This window comes from Dreissena polymorpha, chromosome 4 (genome assembly GCF_020536995.1).
Source record: "Dreissena polymorpha isolate Duluth1 chromosome 4, UMN_Dpol_1.0, whole genome shotgun sequence".
NCBI lineage: Eukaryota > Metazoa > Mollusca > Bivalvia > Myida > Dreissenidae > Dreissena > Dreissena polymorpha.
The window spans coordinates 29,856,538-29,882,685 of record NC_068358.1 but is presented as its reverse complement, the minus strand read 5'-3'; the positions used below and the strand labels follow the sequence as shown (position 1 = coordinate 29,882,685).

General features: G+C 32.1%; 1 protein-coding gene and 1 long non-coding RNA gene across 2 annotated transcripts in view; one reads left to right on the top strand and one right to left on the bottom strand.

The window, feature by feature from the left end:
- LOC127880267 (uncharacterized) overlaps positions 1-26,148 on the top strand; it is a 536,299-nt gene that overhangs the window by 465,996 nt on the left and 44,155 nt on the right. The window lies entirely within an intron of this gene.
- On the bottom strand, positions 19,615-22,600 carry LOC127880280 (uncharacterized). Its single transcript, XR_008049494.1, has 4 exons — positions 22,462-22,600; positions 21,808-21,905; positions 21,249-21,338; positions 19,615-19,768 (listed from the first exon to the last, which is right to left on the bottom strand). It is a non-coding gene; the product is annotated as an uncharacterized LOC127880280 (long non-coding RNA).

Sequence of the window (26,148 nt, the reverse complement as noted above, 5' to 3'; positions counted from 1 at the left end):
GAAGGGGGTATATTGCTTGCTCAGTCGGTCTGTCGGTCTGTCGGTCGGTTCGGTCCGTCGGTCTGTCGGTCTGCGGTTCCGTCCCCAGGTGTGTGTCAGACGATAACTCAAGAACGCTTGGGGCCTAGGATCATGAAACTTCATAGGTACATTGATCATACTCGCAGATGACCCCTATTGATTTTGAGGTCACTAGGCCAAAGTCAGGGTCACGGTGACCCGAAATAGTAAAAATGGGGTTTTTGAATGATAACTCAGACGCATACGCCTAGAATCACGAAACTTCATGGGTAGATTGATCATGACTTGCAGATGACCCCTATTGATTTTGAGGGTCACTAGGTCAAAGGTCAAGGTCACGGTGACCCGAAATAGTAAAATGGTTTCCGGATGATAACTCAAGAACGCATACGCCTAGAATCATGAAACTTCATGGGTAGATGATCATGACTCGCAGATGACCCCTATTGATTTTGAGGTCACTAGGTCAAGGTCAAGGTCACGGTGACCCTAAATAGTAAAAGGTTTTCGGATGATAACTCAAAGAACGCATACCCTAGGATCATGAAACTTCATAGGTAGATTGGATCATGATTTGCAGATGACCCCTATTGATTTTGAGGTCACAAGGTCAAAAGGTCAAGGTCACGGTGACCCGAAATAGTAAAATGATTTCGGATGATAACTCAAGAAACGCTTTTGCCTAGGATCATGACACTTCATAGGTACATTGATCGTGACCCGCAGATTGACCCCTATTGAGTTTCAGGTCACTAGGTCAGAGGTCAAGGTCACAGGACAAAAAACCGGATTCAACACAATGGGCTGCCACTACAACGGACAGCCCATATGGGGGGCATGCATGTTTTACAAACAGCCCTTGTTCTGCTTAATGCGGATTTAAGGGCATACTATGGTACAGGCCGCGTTTCGTTGGACAAATACTTGTATGTTATGCTGAAATCGCACTTTGGTATATAATTATACATTCACAAAAACGGCAATAAAATATATAAAGTATATCACAGCATTTTGAAGTGTGAAAAACGTACATGATCAGAAATTGCATAAACTTTAAAACATTATATTTCTATCCTAAATAAACGCTGGAGCAACTAGAGTTTTACCCTATAATCAACGTATTATGCAACCCCTAGAATATGTTTTAAATAGCGCTTTGTTTTCAATTCCCCCTAATGCTTGAAATGCAAAATGAACACACATAGAAATAATCAGTTTGTACATGCACGCGAAATAATTTAATTTTTATGGAATTTGTATATATCCCTACATGCGTTTTTGTTTCAATACCATGTATGTATATTCAGGTATACACTGTATGCATATTATATAAGAATACGGCGATATCAGAATCAGTTTTTCGTACAAATGAGAGTTACAATGTTATGAGGTTAATATCTATCAAGAACAAATAAGTAGTGAATCAACTAAATTTACAATATGCATGAATATGTTGATGTTTTTTTCTGTTTTTATACAAAATACATCATAACATCTACATGTATTATATATCGTTAAATGTTTTATCAGGATATGTTAATTTGACACCATAACGAGAATGCGTTCATATTCTTCGACATAATACTGTGTTTTTAGAAAACCAAATAAATGCATCATAGAAATAAGCAGCAGCTAAATCGTTGATCACATTGCTGCAACAAGCGCTTAGTAAAGCTCAATAACACCACAACAATTTGTATTGATACTTTTTTTCCTCCTGCAAGTCCGAATGTATTGAACAAAACATTGCACACTTTGGAAAATGCAACCTAATTCTGGCAATGTATAAACAATACATAAAAATAAAGTAATCAGTCAAAGAATGAATACTCAGATCTAATTATGAACTAGATTGTTGACAATACTACTTTCTCAACATGTGTGTTTACACATGTGATTATAAGAGAAAGCACTTGGTTAAGGAAAATATTAATTTGTATGAAAAGTTATTTCATTATTAATATGACGAAATATAAAAAATAATAAACTACTTCAACGAAGCAGTTGGATTTTAAAAATTGTGCATCTGTTTAAAATGGTGATGTGATATTGAAGGTTTGTACATATTCGTTGCCATATTCATTGTAATAGACTAATTAAATATATATATATATATATATTCAACTTAAATCATCCGACGACAAAAATAAAAGCTTCAGGTACTTCGACTTAATGCTGATTTAAGTGCATACCCATAGTGCAGGCTCCTTTTCGTCGGACAAATACTTGTATGCTATGCTGAAAACCACCATGGTACATAATTAAACATGCACGAAAACGGTAATAAATATAATTAAAGATATCACAACTTTTAGAATTTTGTTAACGTACATTAATAGAAGTTACATGTTCATTAAATCATAACATGTCTATCCTAAATAAACGTTGGAGCAGCTAGAGTTGTATTCTTATATAATGAACGCATATTTAGAAAATGCTATAGGCATGCAGAACAAAAAACATGGTCCTGAATGGATTACAGGGTGTACACGTGTAAACATAAAGTATGCAGCCCCAGAATAAGTTAAATAGTTATTGATGGGAATGCTGTGCTGCTGGAGCAGCGGAAGTTTTACATTAGTATACTTCACAAAACACTTTGTTTAAAATTACCACTAATGCTGGATAAACACAGGCATAGACAAAGTCAGTGCGTACATTACATGCAAGCATAATAATTAAACTATTATGTTAAAATTTATATACTCCTACAGGTGTTTTATTTGCCTACCATGTACATGAATGTATATTCAGGCGTACCCGTTATGCATATTACATAATAGTATGGCGATATCAGAATAAGTATTCCGTTCAAATGAGAGTTACAATGCTATAAGGAAATTATTTATCGAGATCATGTAAGAAGTGAATGAAGACAATTTAAAATATGCGTGAATATGTTAACGTTTGTTTTCTGTTGTTGTTTTTTTCAATAAAATCATACATTCTACATTTATAAACATCATTCAATGTCATATCCAGCTATAATTTGACATCATAAAGAGAATGCGTAAATATTCTTCGACATAATACTGTTTAAGTAGAAAACCTAATAAATGCGTTATAGAAATTAGCAGAAGCTAAATTGTGATAACATTGTTTCTACAAGCCCTTAATGTAATAAAATGACAACACAACACTTTGTATTTATATGTTGTTTTTCTTCCAGTCAGTATGAATTTATAAACCAAACATAGAATTTCACACTGTGATAAAAATGTGGGAAAGTATATAAAAGTACTTATTAATAAAACTGTCTAAGAATGAATAATCAGATGTAATTATGAGCTAGATTGTTTACAATGCTATTTTCTTGACATCTGTGTTTACACCTGTGATACACCTGTGATAATAGAGATAAAAAATGTTTAGAAAATAAATAATTTGTAGGCATAGTTATTTCAGTAATAATATGACGAAACATAAAAATTAATAAACTATTTCATCTAAGCAGTTGGATTTTAATCTAACATCTAGTTTAATGATGATGTTTCTATTTCAGGTTGAATGTTTTTGTTTCTAAATGCATTGTTATAGACTTATTTATTTATATAAATTGAACTTAAATCATCCGACGACAAAAATAAAAGCTTCTACGTACTTCGACTTAATGTTGTGTAAATGGCATACCCATAGTACAGACGCTTTTTCGTTGGACAAATAATTGTATGCTTTGCTGAAATCCATCATGGTTCTTAATTATAAATTCACGAACACTGAAATTAAATATATTAAAGGGATCTTTTCACGGTTTGGTAAATTGACAAAATTGAAAAAAGTTGTTTCAGATTCGCAAATGTTCGGTTAAGTTATGATATTTGTGAGGAAACAGTATTACTGAACATTTGCCACGGTCCAATATAGCCATTATATGCATCTTTTGACGATTTAAAAACCTTAAAATTATAAAGCGTTGCAACGCGAAACGATTGAATAATTTGGAGAGGTCTCTTGTTGTCGTTTAAATTTGTAAAACTACGAAGATTGCTTATATAAGGTATAAAATACGCATATTATGTATGATTGGCAGGATAGCTCAGTTGGCTAATGCATTTTTACTTAAGGATTCCAGGGGTCACTGGTTCGAGCCCTGCTGCGGGCTACTTTTGTTTCCTTTTTTAAATTTTATTTTTTATTTTTTACTGGAGCTTTTAAAATTTAATGTTTACATTTATCAATATAAAGCATTTAATGACAAATTTCAAAACATGCCAAAATCTGTGAAAAGGCCCCCTTAAAGATATCAAAACTTATGGAATTGTGTTAACGTTCATGATCACATAGATTACATGCACTTTAAAACATGACATTTCTATCATAAATAAATGCTGGGGCAACTAGAGTTTTACTCTTATATAATGAATGCATATTTAGAAAACGGTATATGCATGCTGATCATAAAACATGGTCCTGAATGGATTACATGGTATAAACGAGTAGACAAATTATGCAACCGCAGAATAAGTTCGAAAAAGTGCTTTGCTTAAAATTCCCCCTAATGCTGGAAATACTCACACATACAAAGAATCCGTTTGTTCATGCCCGCGAAATAATAAGCTATTATAGTAAAATATATATGTTCCTACATGTATTTTTATTTGACTACCATATACGTGTTAAGGCGTACATTGTATGCATATTACATAATAACAGGGTGATATATTTCGTACAAATGAGAGTAACAATGCTAAGAGGTTACTATTTATCGAGATATAAGTAGTGAATCAAGTCAATTGATAATATGCGTGAATATGTTTACGTTGTTCTGTTTTTTTATTTGAAAAAAACATCATACAATTTAAATTTATTATATGTCGTTACATTTTATATGAAGATATTTAATCTGACACCATAAAGAGAATGCGTTCATATACTTCGACATAAAACTGTTTGCGTAGAAAGCAACATACATTCTAACGGCAAATAATCAGAAGCTAAAATATTGCTGCAAAAAGCCCTTAATACAAATAAATGAAAGCACAAAACGTTGTATTCATTTGTTGTTGTTTTTTCTTCCAGCAATGCCACACTGTGGAAATGCAACCTATTGCTGGAAATGTATATACAAATACATAATAAAAATATCTTTCTATGAATGAATAAGCAGATCTAATAATGTACTTAAAACGACAACATTTCTATCCTAAATAAACGCTGGAGCAAGAGTTTTTCTCTCTCTTATATAATAAACGCATATTTAGAAAACGATATAGGCATACTGAACATAAAACATGAATGGATTACAGGGTATACACGTGTTAACGTAAATTATGAAGCCCAGAATATGTTGTAAAAAGCGCTTTGTTTAAAAATCAACCTGATGATGGAAATACACACACATCGAAAGAATCCGTTTGTCAATGCAAGCGAAATAATAAATTATTATGGTGAAATGTATATATTCCTACAACGGTTCTATTTGACTGCAATATATGTGTATTCCGGCGTACATTGTATGCATATTACATAAGAATAAGGCGATATCAGAATCAGTATTTCGTACAAATGAGAGTTACAATGCTATAAGGCTAATATTTATAGAAAACACATCAGCAGTGAATCAAGTCAATTTACAATATGCGTGAATATGCCACGTTTTCTTCTGTTTGTTTTTTATTTAAAAAAAATCATCATTACATCTACATGTATTATATACCGTTAAATCTTATATGAAGATATTTAATCTGACACCATCAAGAGAATACGTACTGATATTTCGACATAATACTGTTTTAGTAGAAAACAAAGTAAATGCATAAAATAAATTATCAGAAGCTCAAACTTTGATCACGTTCCTGCAACAAGCCTTTATTATACAAAAAGACATAACACAACTTTTTATTTATACTTTCTTTTCTTCCAGCAAGTCCGAATGAATAAACCAAACATGAAAATATATATAAAATACATTAATAAATATACTGCTAAGTATAAAGAAACAGATACAATTATGCACTATATTGTTTGCAAGGCTACTTTTCCAACATATGTATTTACAAATGTGATTATACTAGAAAGCATTTGTTTAAGAATAGGATTTATTGTTATGCTTAGTTATTACAGTATGTATATGACAAAACATACATATTAATAAAATATTTCATCTAAGCAGTTGGATTTGTATTTTGAATTATTTTTAAGGTACTTCGACAAAACGCTGATTTTAGGGCTAACCAATAGTACAGCCTCCATTTCGTTGGACAATTACGTGTATGCTATGCTGACAATATCATGGTACATAAGTATACATTAACGAAAACGGTAATAAAATAAATATAACATATCACATCTTTAGGAATCTTTACATGATCAGAAATTACATGTACTAATTTCTATCATAAATAAACGCTGGAGCACCAGAGTTTTACTCTGATATAATGAACGCATATTTAGAAAACGATATAGCCATGCTGAACATAAAACATGGCCCTGAATGGATTGCATGGTAAACACGTATAAACAAAAGTTATGCAACCCCTGGCATGTGTTTTAAAAAAGGTCTGTGTTTAAAATCCCCAAGTGCTGGAAATACACACGCATGGAAATAATCAGTTTGTCCATGCAAGCAAAATAATTAAAATATTATGCTAAAATGAATATATTTTCCTACATACGTTTTTTATTTGCTTAACATGTATGCATATCCAAGCGTACACTGTATGCACTTTACTTACCAATAAGGCGATATCAAAATCATTATTTCGCGCAATGAGAGTTACAATGCTCAGCTATAAGGTTAATATTTATCCAGAACACAGAAGTAGTGAGTCAAGTCTATTTTAAATATAGGTCAATATGTTAACCATTTTTTGTTTGTGTTTTTATAAAAAAATACATAATAAAATCTACATTCTTTATATATCGTTATATTTTATATGAAGATATTTAGTTTGACATATTTAGATAATGCGTGTATATACTTCGACATTTTCAGATAAAAATATATCAATAAAAGAAATTGTCAGAAGCTAAACCCTTGATCACGTTGCTGCAACAAGCCCTAAATGCCAACACAATTTTTTATTGATACTTTTTTTTTGTTCCAGCAAGTCCGAATGAATAAAACCAAACATAGCTTTGCACAGTGTGAGTAATGCAACCTAATGCTGAAAATGTATATAAAATACATAAAATTAAAGCGATCCGTCTAAGTATAAAAGAATCAGATAATATTATAAACTAGATTGTTGGCAATTCTACTTTCCCAACATCTGTGTGTACACATGTTATTATATGAGAAAATATTTGTTAAAGATAAGGATGTATGGTTATGCAAAGTAATTTCAGTATTCATATGCCTCAACATAAACATTGATTAACTATTGCATGTGTTTAAATGGTGATGTACTATTTAAAGTATGTACTTTTTGTTGCCTAAATCATTGCTGAGGACTTATTTTTATATAAATTTTACTTAAATTATCCGACGATTAACAAGCTTTCAGGTACTTCGACTTAATGCTGTTTTAGGACATACCCATAGTACAGCCTCCTTTTCGTTGGACAAGTACTTGTATGCTACGCTGAAACCCGGCATGGTACATACATATACATTCACAAAACGGTAATGAAATATAATAGTATGAACGATATCACAACTGGTGAATTTTGCTAACGTCCATGATCAGAAATTACACGTGCGGTAAAACATAACAACGTTAAAGGCATGCTGAACATAAAGCATGGTCCTGAATGGATAACAGAGTATACGCTAGCAAACAATAAACAATAATGGTAAAATGTATATATTCTAACATGCGTTGTTATGTCAATACCTTATATGTTTATTCAGGCATACACTGTATGCAAATTACATAAGAATACGGCGATGTCAGGATCAGATTCTCGTACAAACGAGAGTTACACTGTTATGAGGTTAATATTTTTCGAAAACACATTAGAAGTGTTTCAAGTCAATTTACAATATGCGTGAATATGTTGATGATTTTCTCTTTTTATACAACATACATCATAACATCTACATTATTATATATCGTTAATTGTTATATCGATATATTTTAGTTTGACACCAATACGAGAATGCGTTCATATTCTTTGACATTATGCTGTTTTAGTACAAAACCAATTAAATGCATCATAGAAATAAGCAGCTGCTAAAACGTAGATCAAATTACTGCGACAAGCGCTTAATATAATAAAATTCCAACACAACACTTTGTATTGATACTTTTTTCTTCCTGCAAGTTTGACTGAATTTAACCAAACATAGCATTGCACAATGTGGAAAAGGTAACCTAATTCTGGAAATGTATATAAAAATACATAAAAATAAAGCTATCTCTCCAAGAATGAATAATCAGATCAAATTATGACATAGATTGTTGACAATGCTATTTTCCCAACATCGGTGTTTCACATGTGATTATAAGAGAAAGCATTTGTTTAAGAAAAGGATTTATTTTTATGCAAAGTTATTTCAATATTAATATATGGAAACATTAAACATTATGAACTAGTTCAACTAAGCCATTGGATTTTAAATTTTGCATCTGTTTAAATGGTAATGTGATATTGAAGGTGTGATCATATGATTTGCCGAATTATTTTTTATTGACTAATTTTTTTATATAAATTAAACTTAAATTATCCGACGACAAATATTAAAGCTTTCAGGTACTTCGACTTAATGCTGATTTAAGGGCATACCCATAGTACAGGCTCCGTTTCGTTCGACAAATACTGTTATGCTATGCTGAAATCTATCATGGTACATTATTTAACGTTCACGAAAATGGTTATACATATATTAAACAAAATTCACAACTTTTAGAATTTTGCTAACGTACATGATACGAAATTACATGTACTTTAAAACATAACATGACAATCATAAATAAACGCTAGAGCAACTAGAGATTGGTAGTTTAAATTTGTTATAACGCATACTGGACCTTACATTTGGTCCAGACTGTATTATAGGGTATAAACGTGTAAACAAATATTATGCCTCCCTAGAAATATTTTCAGAACACCAATCCCTTCTTCATTGTAACTAGTCCGTGTGAGGGAAGTGATAAATTGCCTGACCAGAAAGCTGAAATGCAAAACATTACAATTACACGACAAAACTGCAGTAAACTGCAGCAAGCGCTTTGTTTGGTTTTTTTCCAAATGTTTTAAATGCATAAACATAGAAAGAAGCAGTGCGTCCATACAAGCGAAATTATTAAACTAGTAAGGCAGTATATATTTTTCAACATGCGTTTGTATAACCTTGCCGGTTATTCAATTCTTATTGCATAAGAATAAGGCGATATCAAAACCAATATTTTGTACAAATAGAAAATACAAATAAGAAAGGTTTGGTTGTAAAGTTATTTAAACATGCATAAGACGAAACAAAGAAAACTATTTCGACTTTACGGTTGGATTTTAAATTTACATCTGTTTAAATTGTTTAGTGCTATTTTACTTCTGTTCGGTCCTTTTCCCACAATCGTTCTTATATTTTTTGATTTCTTGATGCGAATTGACCTTGCATTATTCGGACGACAAAAATGAAAGCTTTCAGATTCTAGGATTGAATTATGTTTTAAGGCCATACTCACAGCACAGGCTTCTTTTTGTTGGGCAAATACTTTTACGTTAACGGTAACAAATCATAAACATTTAGAATATTGTTGACACACATTTTCAAAAATTAATTATAAACATTTAATGTATATCCTTAAATACAGGAATAAATATCATGAATGTAAATGTTTAAATGACTTTATTGATATTAACGAAATAAATCTTAATATGTGTTGTATCAGTATGACGCTTAAATAGCATTAACACAGTGCCTATACCACGTGACTCTTTCGGATCTGTGTTGGGAGAATAAAGCGCGACCCAGTTATTATTTTTAAGGATCTCTTTTTAAATATTTCACCATTTTTAATGGGATAAAGTGGAGAGCCCGCTCATTCGTGAGAGTTTTCTATAGGTTTTATGATCTTTTTAAACAAATAAGTATTTTTTCAGTAAAGTAGAATCGCGCGTTTGAACGGCTAGACAAATGTCGGATCAGTGTGGGGACTTCATATTACAAAAGCGCGGTTGCACTTTACTGAAAAATACTTATGTTTTTTAAAAGATCATGATACCTTTAGAAAACTCTCACGAATGAGCTGGCTCTCCACTGTAATAGACCAAAATCCTGAACAGAAAGCTGCGATGTAAACATTACAAAATACGAGACAAAATTGGAGCAAAACTTTTATCAGCGCTTTATTGAAAATTCCCTCCCAATACTTAACATGAATAAAAATAGATAAAAGAAATGCATCCATTGAAGCGATATTATTAAAGTAGTAAAAAAATAAGTATTGTTTCAAGTCCATTTGAAATATGCGTAAACGTGTGCATGTGTGTTGTCTGTTACTAAACATAACATCATAAATCAAAATGTACATTCATCATATATCGATAATGTAACATCAATTGATTTTTGACAATATAGGCGCATGCGTTCATATACTTCGACAAAATACTGGTTTAGGGGAAACCAAATTAAATACATCAATTCAATTTGCAGACTCTAAAACTTTGATCACGTTGCTGAATCACGTGCTTACTCTATAATATTGTCGGTAAAAAAATTGTGTAAGGATATTGTTTTCCTCAAGCAAGTCCGTATGAACAAACCAAGCCTAACATTGTACACTAGGTAAAACTGCAACTTAATTCTGAAAACTCTGCAAAATATATACAAAAAGTTATCCGTCTGAGTATGACTTATCAGATCTAATTATGAACTAGATACTTGGCGATGCTGTCTTCCCGACATCTGTGATTACAAATATGATTGTAATAGAAAGCATTTGTTGAAAAAATAATGCTTGCAAATTAATTTTAGTTTGCGTTAGACGAAACATTAAAATAAACAAACAGCTTTGTAATCGGATTTTAATTTGACATATCTTCAAATGTTGAAATGCTTTATGTTTTGTATTCGGTGTTGTTGCCACAAATAGTTGTTATATATATATGTTTATGTATAAATCAACCCTGAATTATTGAGATCTTTAACAATGAAAGCTTTTATATTATTCTGCTTAATGCTGAGTTAAGGGCATATCCATAGTACAGGCTCCGTTTTGCACAAATACGTGTATGCTGTGCTGAAATCCATCATGGTACATAATTATACATTCACGAAAACAGTTAAAAGATAAATAAAGGATATAACAACATTTTCGATTTTTTTAACATACATAATCAGAAATTACATGTACTTTAAAACATTATATTTCTTTCCTAAATAAACGCTGGAGCAATAAGAGTTTTACCCTTTTTAATTAACGCATATTGCGAAAACGATATAGGCATGCTGAACATAAAAATAACAGCAGTTGGATTTTTAATTTTGCATCTTTTTATATGGAAATGTGCAATGTAAGGTGTACACGTTTTTGAAGCCAAAATTATTGTTTTAGATTTATTTCTTTTTATAACATGAACATAAATTATCCCGTCGACAAACAAAAAAGTTTTCGGGTACTTCGACTTAATGCTGATTAAAGGGCTAACCCATAGTAAGGCCTCCTTTACGTTGGACTGTACTTGTATGTTATGCTTAAACCCAGCATGGTACGTAAATATACATTCACAAAAACAGTAATACAATATATAAAAGTTATCAAATCTGTTGATTTGTGTTATCGTACATGATCAGAAATAACATGTACTTTAAAATATAACATTTGTATCCTTTATACAGGCTGGAGAAACTAGAGTTGTACTCTTATATAATGATGGCATATTTAAAAAACGTTAAATGCATGCTGAACATAAAACATGGTCCTGAAGGGATTACAGGGTATACACGACCGCACAAAAGTTATAAAACCCCACGAAAATGTTTTGAAAGACGACACAAATAAAAGCTTTCATGTACTTCCACTTAATGCTGATTTAAGGCCATACCCATAGTTCAGGCTCCTTTTCGTTGGAGAAATACTTGTATGCTATGCTGAACACCATCATGGTACATAATTAAACATGCAAGAAAACGGTAATAAATATTATTAAAGATATCACAACTTTTGAATTTATGTTAACGTATATTATCAAAACTTGCATGTACATTAAATCATAACATGTCTATCCTAAATAAACGCTGAAGCAACTAGACTTTTACTCTTACATAATGAAAGCATGTTGAGAGAAACGCTATAGGCATGCTGAACAAAAAACATGGTCCTGAATGGATTACAGGGTGTACATGTGTAAACATAAAGTATGCAACCCCATAATATGTTTTAAAAGTTATTGATGGGAATGCTGTGCTGCTGGAGCAGCGGAAGTATTACATTAGTATACTTCACAAAACACTTTGTTTAAAAATCCCACTAATGCTGGATGTACACAGACATAGACAGAGTGAGTGTGTAAATTACATGCAATCATAATAATTAAACTATTACGGTAAAATGTATATATTCCTACAAGTTTATTTACTTGCCTTCCATATACATGTATGTATATTCAGGCGTAACTATTATGCATATCACATAAGAGTAGTTCGATAACAGAATCAGTATTTTGTTTAAATGAGAGTTACAATGCTATGATGAAATTATTTATGGAGAACATGTAAGTAGTGAATGAAGACAATTTACAATATGCGTTGAATATGTTGATGTTTGTTTTCTGTTGGGTGTTTAATAAAATCATAAAATCTACATTTATATATATCGTTAATTGTCATGTCCAGGTATTATAATTTGACTCCATAAAGAGAATGCGTTCATATTCTTCAACATAATACTGTTTCAGAAGAAAACCAAATAAATGCGTCAGAAATTAGCAGAAGCTAAAATTGTGATCACATTGCTGCTACAAGCTCTTAATATACTAAAATGACAACACAAATGCTTGTTTTCATATGTTGTTTTTCTTCAGTAAGTCAGTATGAATTTATAAAACCAAACATAACATTGCACACTGTATAAAATGCAACTTAATGCTGGGAAAGTATATAAAAGTACATAATAATAAAACTAGATGTCTGAGAATGAATAATCAGATGTGATTATAAAAAAACTTTGTTTAAGAAAAAGATTAATTTTATGCAAATTTATTTCAGTATTAATATGACGAAACATAAAAAATAATAAACTATTTCATCTTAGCAGTTGGATTTTTAATTTAAAATCTAGTTAAATGGTGATGTTCTATTTCAGGTTGAATGTTTTTATTTCTAAATGCATTGTAATAGACTAATTTATTTATATAAGTTGAACTTAAATCATCCGACGACAAAAATAAAAGCTTTCACGTACTTCGATTTAATGCTGTATTAAGGGCATCCCCATAGTACAGACTCCTTTTCGTTGGACAAACGATGTTGTATGCTATGTTGAAATCCATCATGATGCATAATTATACATTCACGAAAACTGAAATAAAATATGCAAAAGATGTAACAACTATTGGAATTGTGTTAACGTTTATGATCACTTAGATTACATGTACTTTAAAATATTACATTTCTATCCTTAATAAATGCTGGAGCAACTAGAGTTTTACTATAGGGATAATACACGTTTTCAAGGGCATGATCATCTGCGGGCGCTCAAAAAATCCGTTCCTGCCCGAGTGCGCAGCACGAGGGCAGGAACGGATTTTGAGAGCGCCCGCAGGCACGAGGGCAGGAACGGATTTTGAGAGCGCCGGCAGATGATCATGTCCGAGAAATGTGTATTTTCGCTATTATTGCATAAACAAATCACACATACCAAAATAATTTTAAATAACATTGAAAACAATATTTTGTTCATTCGACATCGACAAAATAATTCGATTATTTAAATACAGTTCAAGGATGTGTTTTAGATATGCCTCACTCGGTGATCATCCGAAATGACGAGGCTTTACTTTCGGATAGGCAGCTTTCGATTTAAAATGTGTTTAAACAGTGGATTAATGCAAAGTTGAAATGCAGCAGCGTAAAGTAAGAAATGAGTAATTATTTTGGAATTTACAGCAGGAACGTTGAAGGTACATAAACACTTACATTTTGAGCATAGTCTTTTGAAAGTGTTGAGTAAATAACCTTAACTTCAATGACGTTGCCAATACAATAAAGCTGATGTCAAGAGAGTGCAGATGGTATACAAGTAACTTGAAAAGTGGATTGAAATCGTCATTATCCCTGCATGCATGAGGAAACTGGTGCTTATTCAGTTCCCCAATTATGCTTGGAAAGTCGTCGAAGGCTGGAGAAGGGAAGTAACTGCGCGTAGACCAGATTATGGATATGTAAAACACATAACAGCGCTTGAACGGCACGTGAATCGCATTGTTAATACACGATTTCTCCCGTTCAAGCCATCTATTTGCCATGTTTCTGCACCCCGCCAGAGGGCATTATAGATAGAGTTTATGCAATAATATTATATAATGAATGCATATTTAGAAAACGGTATATGCATTCTGATCATAAAACATGGTCCTGAACAGATTACAGGGTATAAACGAATAGAAAAATTATGCAACCACAGAATATGTTCTAAAAAGCGCTTTGTTTAAAATTCCCCCTAATGCTGGAAATACTCACACATAGAAAGTATCCGTTTGTTCATGCAAGCAAAATAATAAACTATTATAATAAAATGTATATATTCCTACATGCATTTTTATTTGACTACCATATATGTGTTCAGGCGTATAGTGTATGCATATTACATAAGAACAGGGCGATAGATTTCGTACAAATGATAGCAACAATTCTAAGATGTTACTATTTATTGAGAAATAAGTAGTGAATCAAGTCAATTTACACTTTGCATGAATATGTTTTACGTTTGTTCTATTTTTATATTAAAAATTATCATAAAATTTACATTTATTATATGTCGTTACATTTTATATGACGATATTTAATCTGACACCATAACGAGAATGCGTTCATATACTTCGACATAATACTGTTTGCGTAGAAAACAAAATACATTCTTACGGCAAATAATCAGAAGCTAAAACGTGTTTCATATTGCTGCAAAAATTCCTTAATATAATGAAATGAAAACACAACACTTTGTATTCATACGTTGCTTTTTTATTCTTCCAGCAATTGCACACTGAGGAAAATGCAACTTTATGCTGGAAATGTATATAAAAACACAAAATAATTAAATATCTTTCTAAGAATGAATAAGCCGATCTAAAAATGAACAAGATTGCTGACAATGCTTTTTTCGGACATACGTGTTTACACATGTGATTATAAGAGAAAACATGTGTTTAAGAAACTGATTTATTTTTATGCAAAGTTATTTCAGTATTAATATGACTCAACATAAATATTAATAAACTACTTCAACTAAGCAGTTGGGATTAAATTTAACATCAGTTTAAATGGTGAAGTGCCTTTTTAAGGTGTGAACATTTTTGTTGCCAAGATCAATTTTATAGACTATTTACTTTATATAAATTGAACGTCAATTATCCGACGACAAACATGAAAGCTGTCAGGTACCTCGACTCAATACTGTGTTAAGGGTATACCTGACGTACAGGCTTCTTTACGCTGGACATTTACTTGTATTAAGTGCTCAAATCCACCAAGATACATATTTTAGAAAACGGTAACAAAACACAAAACTTCAGGGTACAAACAAAGTATGCCAAAACAAAATTGGGTACGAAAAAACATTTGGGTACGAACAATACAGGGTATATACATAACAACAAATATGCTTCCCTAGAAAGATTTTCAAAACAACAACCCGTCCACAGGGGCGGCTCCGGAATATCTGGTTTGGGGTGGGGGGGGGTGGGGGGTGGGCGGGATATTCAAAGTTTTGCCGGTGGTCCAGGGGGGCCGCTAGAACTTCTGGTGGGTGCAGGGCATAGTGATAGGGGTCCAGGGGAGCGAAGCCCCCCCCCCCCCCCTAAGCTCCACGATTTTAGTGATTTTGAAGGCTTTGACAACCACTTCTCGAACATGTCACGCCATATATACTTTCATCAAAGTACCTTCTTTTAATGCCAAAAAAGTGCATAGTTTATCGTTTTGGGGGTCCAGGGGGGCAAAGCTCCCCAGAAGCGCCACGATTATAGTGATGTTGAATGCTTTGACATGTTTAAATAGGTGATTAAGATCTAGTTAAGTGTTAAACATCAAATGAATTGACTTTACTTTGGCGATTTTAGGGGATCCGCCTATGGTCCTACATTGCATAGCATCACAAAATATCAGATAAAACTGCGGTCAGTGCTGTATTTAAAATTCCCTTCAAATGCTGGAAATGCATAGAAATAGAAAGATGCAAGCGAAATTATAAAACTTGTATGGCAAAATATATGTATATTGCAACATGCTTATTTATAGCCGTATATGAATATTCAGGCGTACAATTTTTGACAATTGCATACCAATTATGCGATATCAGAACAAATATTTCGTACAAATGAGAATATTGTATGTATCGAACCCGTATTATGTATAATAGTTAATACACAATATGTGTGAGTGCACTGTTATGTTTGTTTGTCTGTTTTTTCTTCTTCTTAAAGTGTAATAATAAAGTATACATTTATTTCATATCGTTAAATCTTATATCGAGAGGTCTTATTTTTACGACAGTAAGAAAATGCGTTGTCATATACTTCGATACAATACTGGCGTAAGTGAAAACCAAATACATGCATCAAATAAATTAGCAGACGCGTTTTATTTGTGTTTTTTTTTTGTTCAAACGAAAAGAAAAATTGATACTTGTTATTTCGTTCATTGCATCGTGTCCCAGAAAACTATAACTCTGTTGCTTTGGTTTCTTCTAACCATTGATTAATCCAGCCGTTATTAAATTATTTATAAGCTATCTTTTATTGCCTTTCAATTTGTATTACAAAAGATTATTCACACTTATGTGTGTTTTATATCGCTGGGCTAAGTGTGAGGTTCGGGATCTCTCAAATAGTTTTAAAATTCGCAATGCTATGTATTTAATGAACGTTCGAAGCAGATGACCACACTTTTATTCAATGTCGTTTTTTACGTTGTTTCGTTTTGTTTTTGTTTTAACCATTAGCTGGCCATCATTATAGAGACGCTAATCAAAATCCACCAGAGAACTAATTCAGTTATCAAAATTAGAATTTATATAATATTTGTAATTACACTTACATTGATAAGAATATTAACCATCAAGGTAATTGGCTATTCGAAGCATCACGTGATAGTAAATGTGACGTAAATTAGGCGCAATAAATGCAAGCACTAAACTGTAAACAAATAACTAAGCAGAAGTAAAAGGCGTACACTGATTCATTCGTGCAAAGCAATGTCGTAACGGTTTAGCACAACACCGACCATAGGTGAGTCGAAATAAATGTAAGATCTTGAATGTTCCACAAATGTCTGAAGTAACCAACAAAAAGCACACAATATTTGGATGAATTTAATGCATCGCCGAGGTCGTGATCGAACAGAGCAATTGAATCTCAACAAATAAACGTATATATCTGAGTGCACCCTAATTCCTAACATTTACTTAGTGTATGTGTTCTATTTTTAGATCAGAGAAAAATCAGCACGCGGATAATACATAAATATTATAAATATTAAATATTAAATTGTAAGAAAAGTATCATAAACGCATAATAAAATTATGCTGTTACGTTTACAGACGTGTATCTGCATAATATACTTTTATTTATTATTTATTATCTAAATATTTATTTTTGCTAAATTTATCAACAGTCTTAGAGAAGTAGAGCGTAAATTAGTATGTTTTCGGTATTAAGTTCCCTTCTCCCAAGTGCATTGAAGAGGTAAAGTGAAATTTCTATATGGGTTTTTTGGCATTAGGTAGAAATAGAATTAAGTCGAAAATGAAAATTTAGAAATTTAACATATAATTGTGCAAAATTTAAAATATTTTTTCATACTTTTACAATGTTTTTCTCTTAAATTATTTAATTATGAGATTTTTATTAAACATAAACTTAGTTTAAAGAAGTTGAAAAAAATCGCCAAAGTGCTGTGTTTTTGCGCACTTCGCCCTAAGGTGGCGATAGTATTTATATATATATATATATATATATATATATATATATATATATATATATATATATGTCACAATGCATTTGTTAATTTACATCCATTACTTATGAATTGTATTATGATGAGTATTATACATGTTATGATGTATTTTTATTTTAATTTTAAAATACTTTAAAACATTTTTGCCATGGGCGACACGGACACTGACTTAAGGTAGTGCACCTCTAATGGGCACATATCCAAATATAATCTAATTAATTATTTTCTTAATCAGCATCATTTCACTGAACTACATGCAAATTTGTAGGTAGGCTTTCCATGCTTTTTAAAAAATATACCGATTTTTTCAAAACCACCCCCACGCTCGGCTTTTGTCCAGTTTATTTTCACCCCTGGGGAATATAAAAGTTCCATAATTCATTCAAATTTCCAAATATGGGCATGCAGTTGGTGTGTACAGATGCTGTAAAGGTGTTTAAAGTTTAAACAAGATGAAATAAGTATTCTTTTACAGACATTTATTTTTTACAAATTTTTATCTATGGAAGAGCACCATGAAATGTAAGTGATTTCAGCCAAGTAAAAATTGGGTCGGTTAAAAACAAAGTGTCATAAAATTCAAAATAGTATCATTTAAGTCATATTTTAAACTTAGTTTTTATAGAAACACTATATACAGCAAAAATACCAAGAACTAGACAGATTTACCGTTTACTTTTTGAAATAAAAATAAAAATGCAACATGCATGGTTCGTATTTTCAACAGTAAATCACCCAATTTCGCCATAACGTTGTTTTAATTTTAATAATTGAAAAATGTGCATAAAAATTGCAACATATTTAACAATAAATATAGCTTATATGCCATATTAAATCAAATTACGTAAGAAAATAAATAAAACGCGTCGCAAAAAAGTATACATCGTCGGCAGGATTCGAACCTGCGCGGGAATATCCCAAAAGATTTCTAGTCTATCGCCTTAACCACTATGCTACGGCACCTAATAGTAGGCTCTTCAACCTTCGAAGAAATCGCGGGAAATCATTAGAGGTGCACTACCTTAAGAGACCCTATTATATGGTATCCTTAAATATCGTTTGAAAATTGTGAATGCCATTTTTCATTATAACATAAACATATCATTTTTAAGCGAACTTGTATCAAATTTATCTCTTTTAATAATGTGAGATTTGTGTCTCGCATTATTTGTTTATGCTTTCTAATCAATGGCTGATATAACATTGTCAACAAATGACAAATTGCACGGAAAATAGCCGCGCTAGGAGAAAAAAAATGTTATTGGAAATCACCAGAATGATAGAAACTACACAATGATTATTTTTTACTGAAAACCACGAAAGAAAATATGCAATCAAAATGTTGAAGTGTAAAGATGTTAAAATAATAGTTTTAGTGAAAACTTTCACCATTGATCGTTCACCAACGCTCAAATTAATTTGACGAATCAACCAATTAGATACCGTTTATCGCTCATGAAGCGTTTTATGATTTTATGTAAGAAAACTAGATAACGGAGCAAACGCCTATTTATTGACTTAATTCATTATCGACTGCATTAAGTATTTTAGCACGTATATTTACCCGTTAATCTGTTAATCTGGTCTCTTCTTCATGAACTCGTAATCACTGTTAAGATAAGGAAACAGTTGAATTTATAACCAGCGAACTACAGTCCATTTTTCACAACACAGCACTTCAAACGTTCCCTGAAAAATTTAGAAACAAGCATATAGTAAATAGGCCAAACAACAAACCCTGGTTCGGACCAAAATGTTTTCAAGCAAGACAAAATTACCATAATGCTAAAGACGAATATACAAAAAATAAAAATAATGAGAACAAATTAAGATTAAAAAACGCAAGTAAGCAATACAAAAGAAAAATGAATATATTCATTAATAAACATAATGAAAACACTTCTTCCAAACTTAGAGCATTAAATGAAACAAACCCAAAAAAATACTGGAAATTTTTGAACTCATTGAAACCTAAAACCAAATTAAATAAGGCACCCTCCATTGATGAATTCTACGAGCATTTCAAGATCATAAATACAAATACAATTGATGATGACCGTTTCGAAAATGATATACACACCACGAATGACCCAAATATGTACCTAAACGCGCCACTCACTGAACATGAAATAATTAAATGCATAAATAACCTAAAAAACTCTAAAGCCTCAAGCCCTTCAGATAACATTCTTAATGAATATATTAAATCAACCAAAGAAATCCTACTACCCCTTTATTGCAAACTGTTTAACTGTATTATTGATACTGGAATTATTCCCCAAACATGGCTTGAAGGTACTATCATCCCAATTTTCAAAAACAAAGGTGACTCTAAAGATCCCAATAACTATCGACCAATAACAATATTAAGCTGTCTTGGAAAACTGTTCACCTCTGTACTAAATCAAAGATTAACTCAATTCTTGGAAAACAACAATCTTCTAGATGAAAACCAAGTAGGATTCAGAAAAGGTTATTCTTGCAGCGACCATATTTTTACACTACACTCTTTAATAGAAATACTAAAAAAACGGAAACAAAAACTCTATTGTGCATTTATTGATTTCTCGCAGGCGTTCGATAAGGTATGGAGAGTAGGCCTCTGGCACAAGCTTCTAAAAACCTCAATAAACGGTAAATTTTTTTAACATCATTTTTAGCATGTATAGTAATATTAAATCCTGTATCTCACACAATGGCACTGTCTCTCCTACATTTATTTCAGAAATTGGAGTCAGACAAGGAGAAAACCTTTCCCCACTTCTGTTTTCTTTGTTCCTGAATGATATGCAATCATCTTTAAATCTGAATGGTTCTGTCGGTGTAGAGTTAAACGACCCCTTAGACCCAACATTGTGGCTTAAACTCCTTATTTTACTCTATGCTGATGACACTATATTACTTTCCGATTGCCAAAATGACTTCCAGAATAGCCTTAACACTTTCCATGAATATTGCAACAACTGGCACCTTAATATTAATTATAACAAAACTAAAATAATAATATTCGGAGCAAGACAATTACAAAACTTCAATTTTTACATTGGTAATACACCTATTGAGATAACAGACAACTATCATTATCTTGGTCTCACTTTCTCAAGCAATGGATCATTTCTTAAAGCACGCAAACATATAGCAGAACAATCAACCAAAGCCATGCACTTACTTTTCACAAGGGCAAACAATGCCAGCCTCCCAATCGACCTCATTATAAAGCTCTTTGACTACACTGTGCTCCCTATTCTGACCTACGGATCTGAAATATTTGGATACGAAAACATTGATATACTTGAAAGAATCCACAATAAATTTTTAAGAAAAATCACATATGCTAAAACTTCAACACCTATATCTTTCTTACACGGAGAGCTTGGAAGGTACCCAATATCAATTACAATTCAAGCAAAAATGATATCTTTCTGGACTAGAATACTTAACGGGAAACAAAATAAGTTTGCAGCGCAGATATATAACTATATGATGATTCTCCCTGACAATAACTTCAAATGGATAAATAAAATAAAAGAAATTCTCAATGCAACAGGTTTTATAGACTTATGGCACAACCAACACCAATTGAATACTTCTATAAAAACAAATAAAATCATTAAAAACAAATTAATAGAGCAATATAAAGCTACATGGCAAAACAGTCTCACTACCTCAAACAAAACCAGAACATATAGAATATTCAAAGAGAACCTTGAACTGGAAAAATACCTTACACTTTTGCCTCAGCGTGAGCGAAGTAGCCTGTTCAAAATCAGAACAGCTAACCATAACCTCCCAGTCGAAACAGGTAGATACGATGGCACCCCATATGCTGAAAGAAAATGCACAAAATGTACAAATGACCAGGTTGGAAGTGAAGAACACTACATTTTATTTTGTCCCTACCTTCAAACACAAAGAGAACAGTATTTAAGTGTATTCAACACACCAACTTCAAACCTTACTCTTAAAACAGTTCTATCAACAACTTCAACAACACAACTTAAAGAAGTGTGCAAATTCTTAAACATAGTCCTTCAAAGTTTTAAACAACAGTAATGTCACACCACTCCACTACCATTTCATCACATTACTATCATACATGTATTCTTGTCGCATTATATGTCCAACCCAATGCCTCCTGATCTTCCCAAGTTGACGAATGACAACCATTAACAATGTATTATATGTTTATTGTTGTTCCGTATTGCTTCTCCAGTAACGGATTCTTTATCGTTTATTTATTTCATTGTTTTATCTTTATGTCAACTTCAAGGGAGATAATTTCTTTTTCTGCTTAACAAAGACAGTTAAATAGTAGACTATTAAATGATACCGTACACCAATTTACTTACTTAGCTTAGTTAATAAATAAATTACCTGCTTACCTGGCGCTTTAACGGTACGTTCCATCCTTTAGCTTAATTTTATCCGATAATTGCTGTCACGAGTTCGTCTTCAGGTGTTCTTTTTTTGCACTCGTTACTCTAAAGCGCGAACGAACAAATCAATTATTCCCGGAACGGGCTACACGCTACTATACTGCCTTTCTATGTTTATGTTTTTGCGGCTGTATTTAAGCTATCCTTTTTTTTCTTAGAATCAAACTGTATGTTTGCCAACATCGGATAAAAATGTACATAATAAAATAGCTAATGTAAATAAAATGAAAGCTATCCATAAATGTCGGTGTTAATTGCTACTCACAGCAAATGTTATTTTGCTAATATGCCTCCCGACAATATACAGTATAAAATCTGTGTTGTATTGCATTGCTCTGTGTATGTAAATTGTTTATTATGTATAGTGTACATATTATTCAAATATCGCAACTGTGGACTTTTCTCTCTCTCTCGAAAAATAAACTCAGGTTACACCTGACTACGACTACTAGTGATTGACATTGAATTAAATCTACTTATAAAGCCCAATACCTAAAAAAGACTTCCCATTTTCTGTTTTCATCATTGTCTGCCGGATTCGTCATCTCGATATATAACTATTGTATATATACATGTAAAGACATATCCACTCCCCCCCTCCCAACAAACTAGTTAAAATTGATTGTGTTTGAACACTCCACTTAATAGTTTCCCTTTGTATTGTGTATTATAGTATTGTATTATATGTTTACATTATGCATGCTTTAGCTAATCAACTTGAACCGGATAATACTGTTAAAACCTGTTTTTGTCATGTTGCCCTTATTGTATACCTTGTATACTTAGGTGAAAATAAAGAGTTGTTCTGTTCTGTTCTGTATATTTGATAAATTAAATTGACATAAAAGTTCGTTGTATCAGGAAAATGAGACACGAATATGTCAAGTTTTGAAAACTTGTTTGTATAATTTAAGCAATATACATGTACCAGGCCATCTTCACAGACGATGTAACGTATATAAATCGATTCATAGTAAGAATGTCATAGTCTTGACTAAAAGCGCGGCACATTTAAGTTGTCAAGACATTTTTGTATAATTTCCTCAAAACAAACTAGAATTATCTTGAAGTTGATCTTTGGTTGGAACTCTATTTAGTCATATATCAAGTGGAAAAATCACGGGTCCGAATGGCATGGGAAAGTATAATGCTATTACCCATTATCCGAAATACATTATACGATAAGCTATTAATAAGATGCAGCTTATATTTTTAAAAACTCACACGAAATCTTTACGAAAGGATAGTTGTGATTAAACCTTTGTCATTTTTTTTTCAAAATAATTATAAACGTAGAAAGATAAACAGTGCACATGTACAACTGTCAATCATACGATGGAATGTCGTACGTTGACATGTACAACTGTCAATCATACGATGGAATGTCGTACGTTGACATGTACAACTGCCAATCATACGATGGAATGTCGTACGTTGACATGTACAACTGCCAATCATACGATGGAATGTCGTACGTTGACATGTACAACTGCCAATCATACGATGGAATGTCGTACGTTGACATGTACAACTGTCAATCATACGATGGAATGTCGTACGTTGACATGTACAACTGTCAATCATACGATGGAATGTCGTACGTTGACATGTACAACTGCCAATCATACGATGGAATGTCGTACGTTGACATGTACAACTGTCAATCATACGATGGAATGTCGTACGTTGACATGTACAACTGTCAATCATACGATGGAATGTCGTACGTTGACATGTACAACTGTCAATCATACGATGGAATGTCGTACGTTGACATGTACAACTGTCAATCATACGATGGAATGTCGTACGTTGACATGTACAACTGTCAATCATACGATGGAATGTCGTACGTTGACATGTACAACTGTCAATCATACGATGGAATGTCGTACGTTGACATGTACAACTGTCAATCATACGATGGAATGTCGTACGTTGACATGTACAACTGTCAATCATACGATGGAATGTCGTACGTTGAGGAGTTAAGTAGAACCAACGTGTTTTTACGTATAAATAGTTCATTGTTTTGTTTCACCAATTCCTTCCCATCGGCTATCTTCTGATTTCAATATTTTATATATTTTTAATTTAGCATAATGTTGTTATAAGATACCTTAATAAACATAAGTTTGTTAAATGAATCGTAATAATTTCATAAACTTCGAATTTCATGCAAAACAAGTTATTCATTGTATTATCATTACTGCTTAAAAGCGTTTAAAAATGAGTGACGAAGTTGTATCTTAAACTACGAAAACGTGGAACAAGCTTTACATAAAAAACACGTGCTTAAGCCATCTCATTTTGCTAATTTCTTTGTCGTTGTTAGAATCTCAAAAATTGCATAACGGTCCTCTTTCAGTTGAATTATCTAACATAGTCCATTTTATAACTAATCAAAATTTTCTCGTACCGATTGAACAAAAGATTAATAAAAGAAACAAATTTACTAGTAATTGAAAGTTAATGGAGCTCTTATCAGGTCCAGTTCGCGGATAGTATAGAAGCATCAGACTTAAGATAATTTCAATGTGATTATGCCACATGAGTGTCCAAACATTATTTGCATAATAAAATCACACATTAGCTGATTAAAACTGGTTTAGCGGGTCGAAGTTTCTGCCAGCGCCGCTATTTTCATTTGAATTTTAAATATTTTGATCACATGATCACCCTATTAACAATTTGATTATGTGTTAATTGTTGATGTTTTGCTGCTGTTAAGCATCAACCAACCACATGACGCTCACCATATTATAACATTGATAATTATAGTATAAATAGATTAAATTGCATGTAACAAATATTTCGTTAACATTGTTAGGTACATCGCATACGATCATTTCTTTCTTAAACGATTAAACATTTATGGCGTCTTTTATCCGTCAGTGATAATGCAACTTGCAGAAAATGTGAAACACTTAGACAATACTTTAAGGAAGTGAAAGCACAACTATTGAGAGTAGAAGCAGACTTTCAGAAAGGTAACACGAAACTTGCGCTCGAAAGAACGAACGTCCGGGGGGAAATGGAAAGAAAACTTTCTAGAACAATGTCTACACGTTTACCTAACGATATTTCCATGTTCATGTGAGTATCTAAAAGTGCATAAATGTTTGAGTATTTTACTCTAAGACTAAATGATAGCGTTAATCTGCTTTTAGTACATTTATAAATGCAAAAAACTATGAAGTAACTTGAAATCGAAAAAAATGCGTACATTTAATCATGTGTGTAAACATATTTCAGTCAGTCAGTCGCTGATGTACAGGAGAAAAAACAGACGATTGAAACATGAATATGTGACTTTGAATGCGAACTTGCAAAGAGAGCGTTTTAGTATATTGCACTGTCATTACTAGTTAACAAATCATGTGTCGATACAATATACAAGTACAACACAAACAATGCTCACTAAAACAAAACACTCGTACATTAATATCGCACTTCACAATGAATTTAGTTACATGTAAAGGTATACGTCATGCTTAATCAGCTGGCTTCAATAACTTTTTATAACATCATATTTATTTGGACACAATTGTTAAGTTTAAGTAAGTGAATAGAACTTTTTTCCGATGTTCGTGTATTTTACTCATTATAAAGGGGTATAATTTGATAAAATGG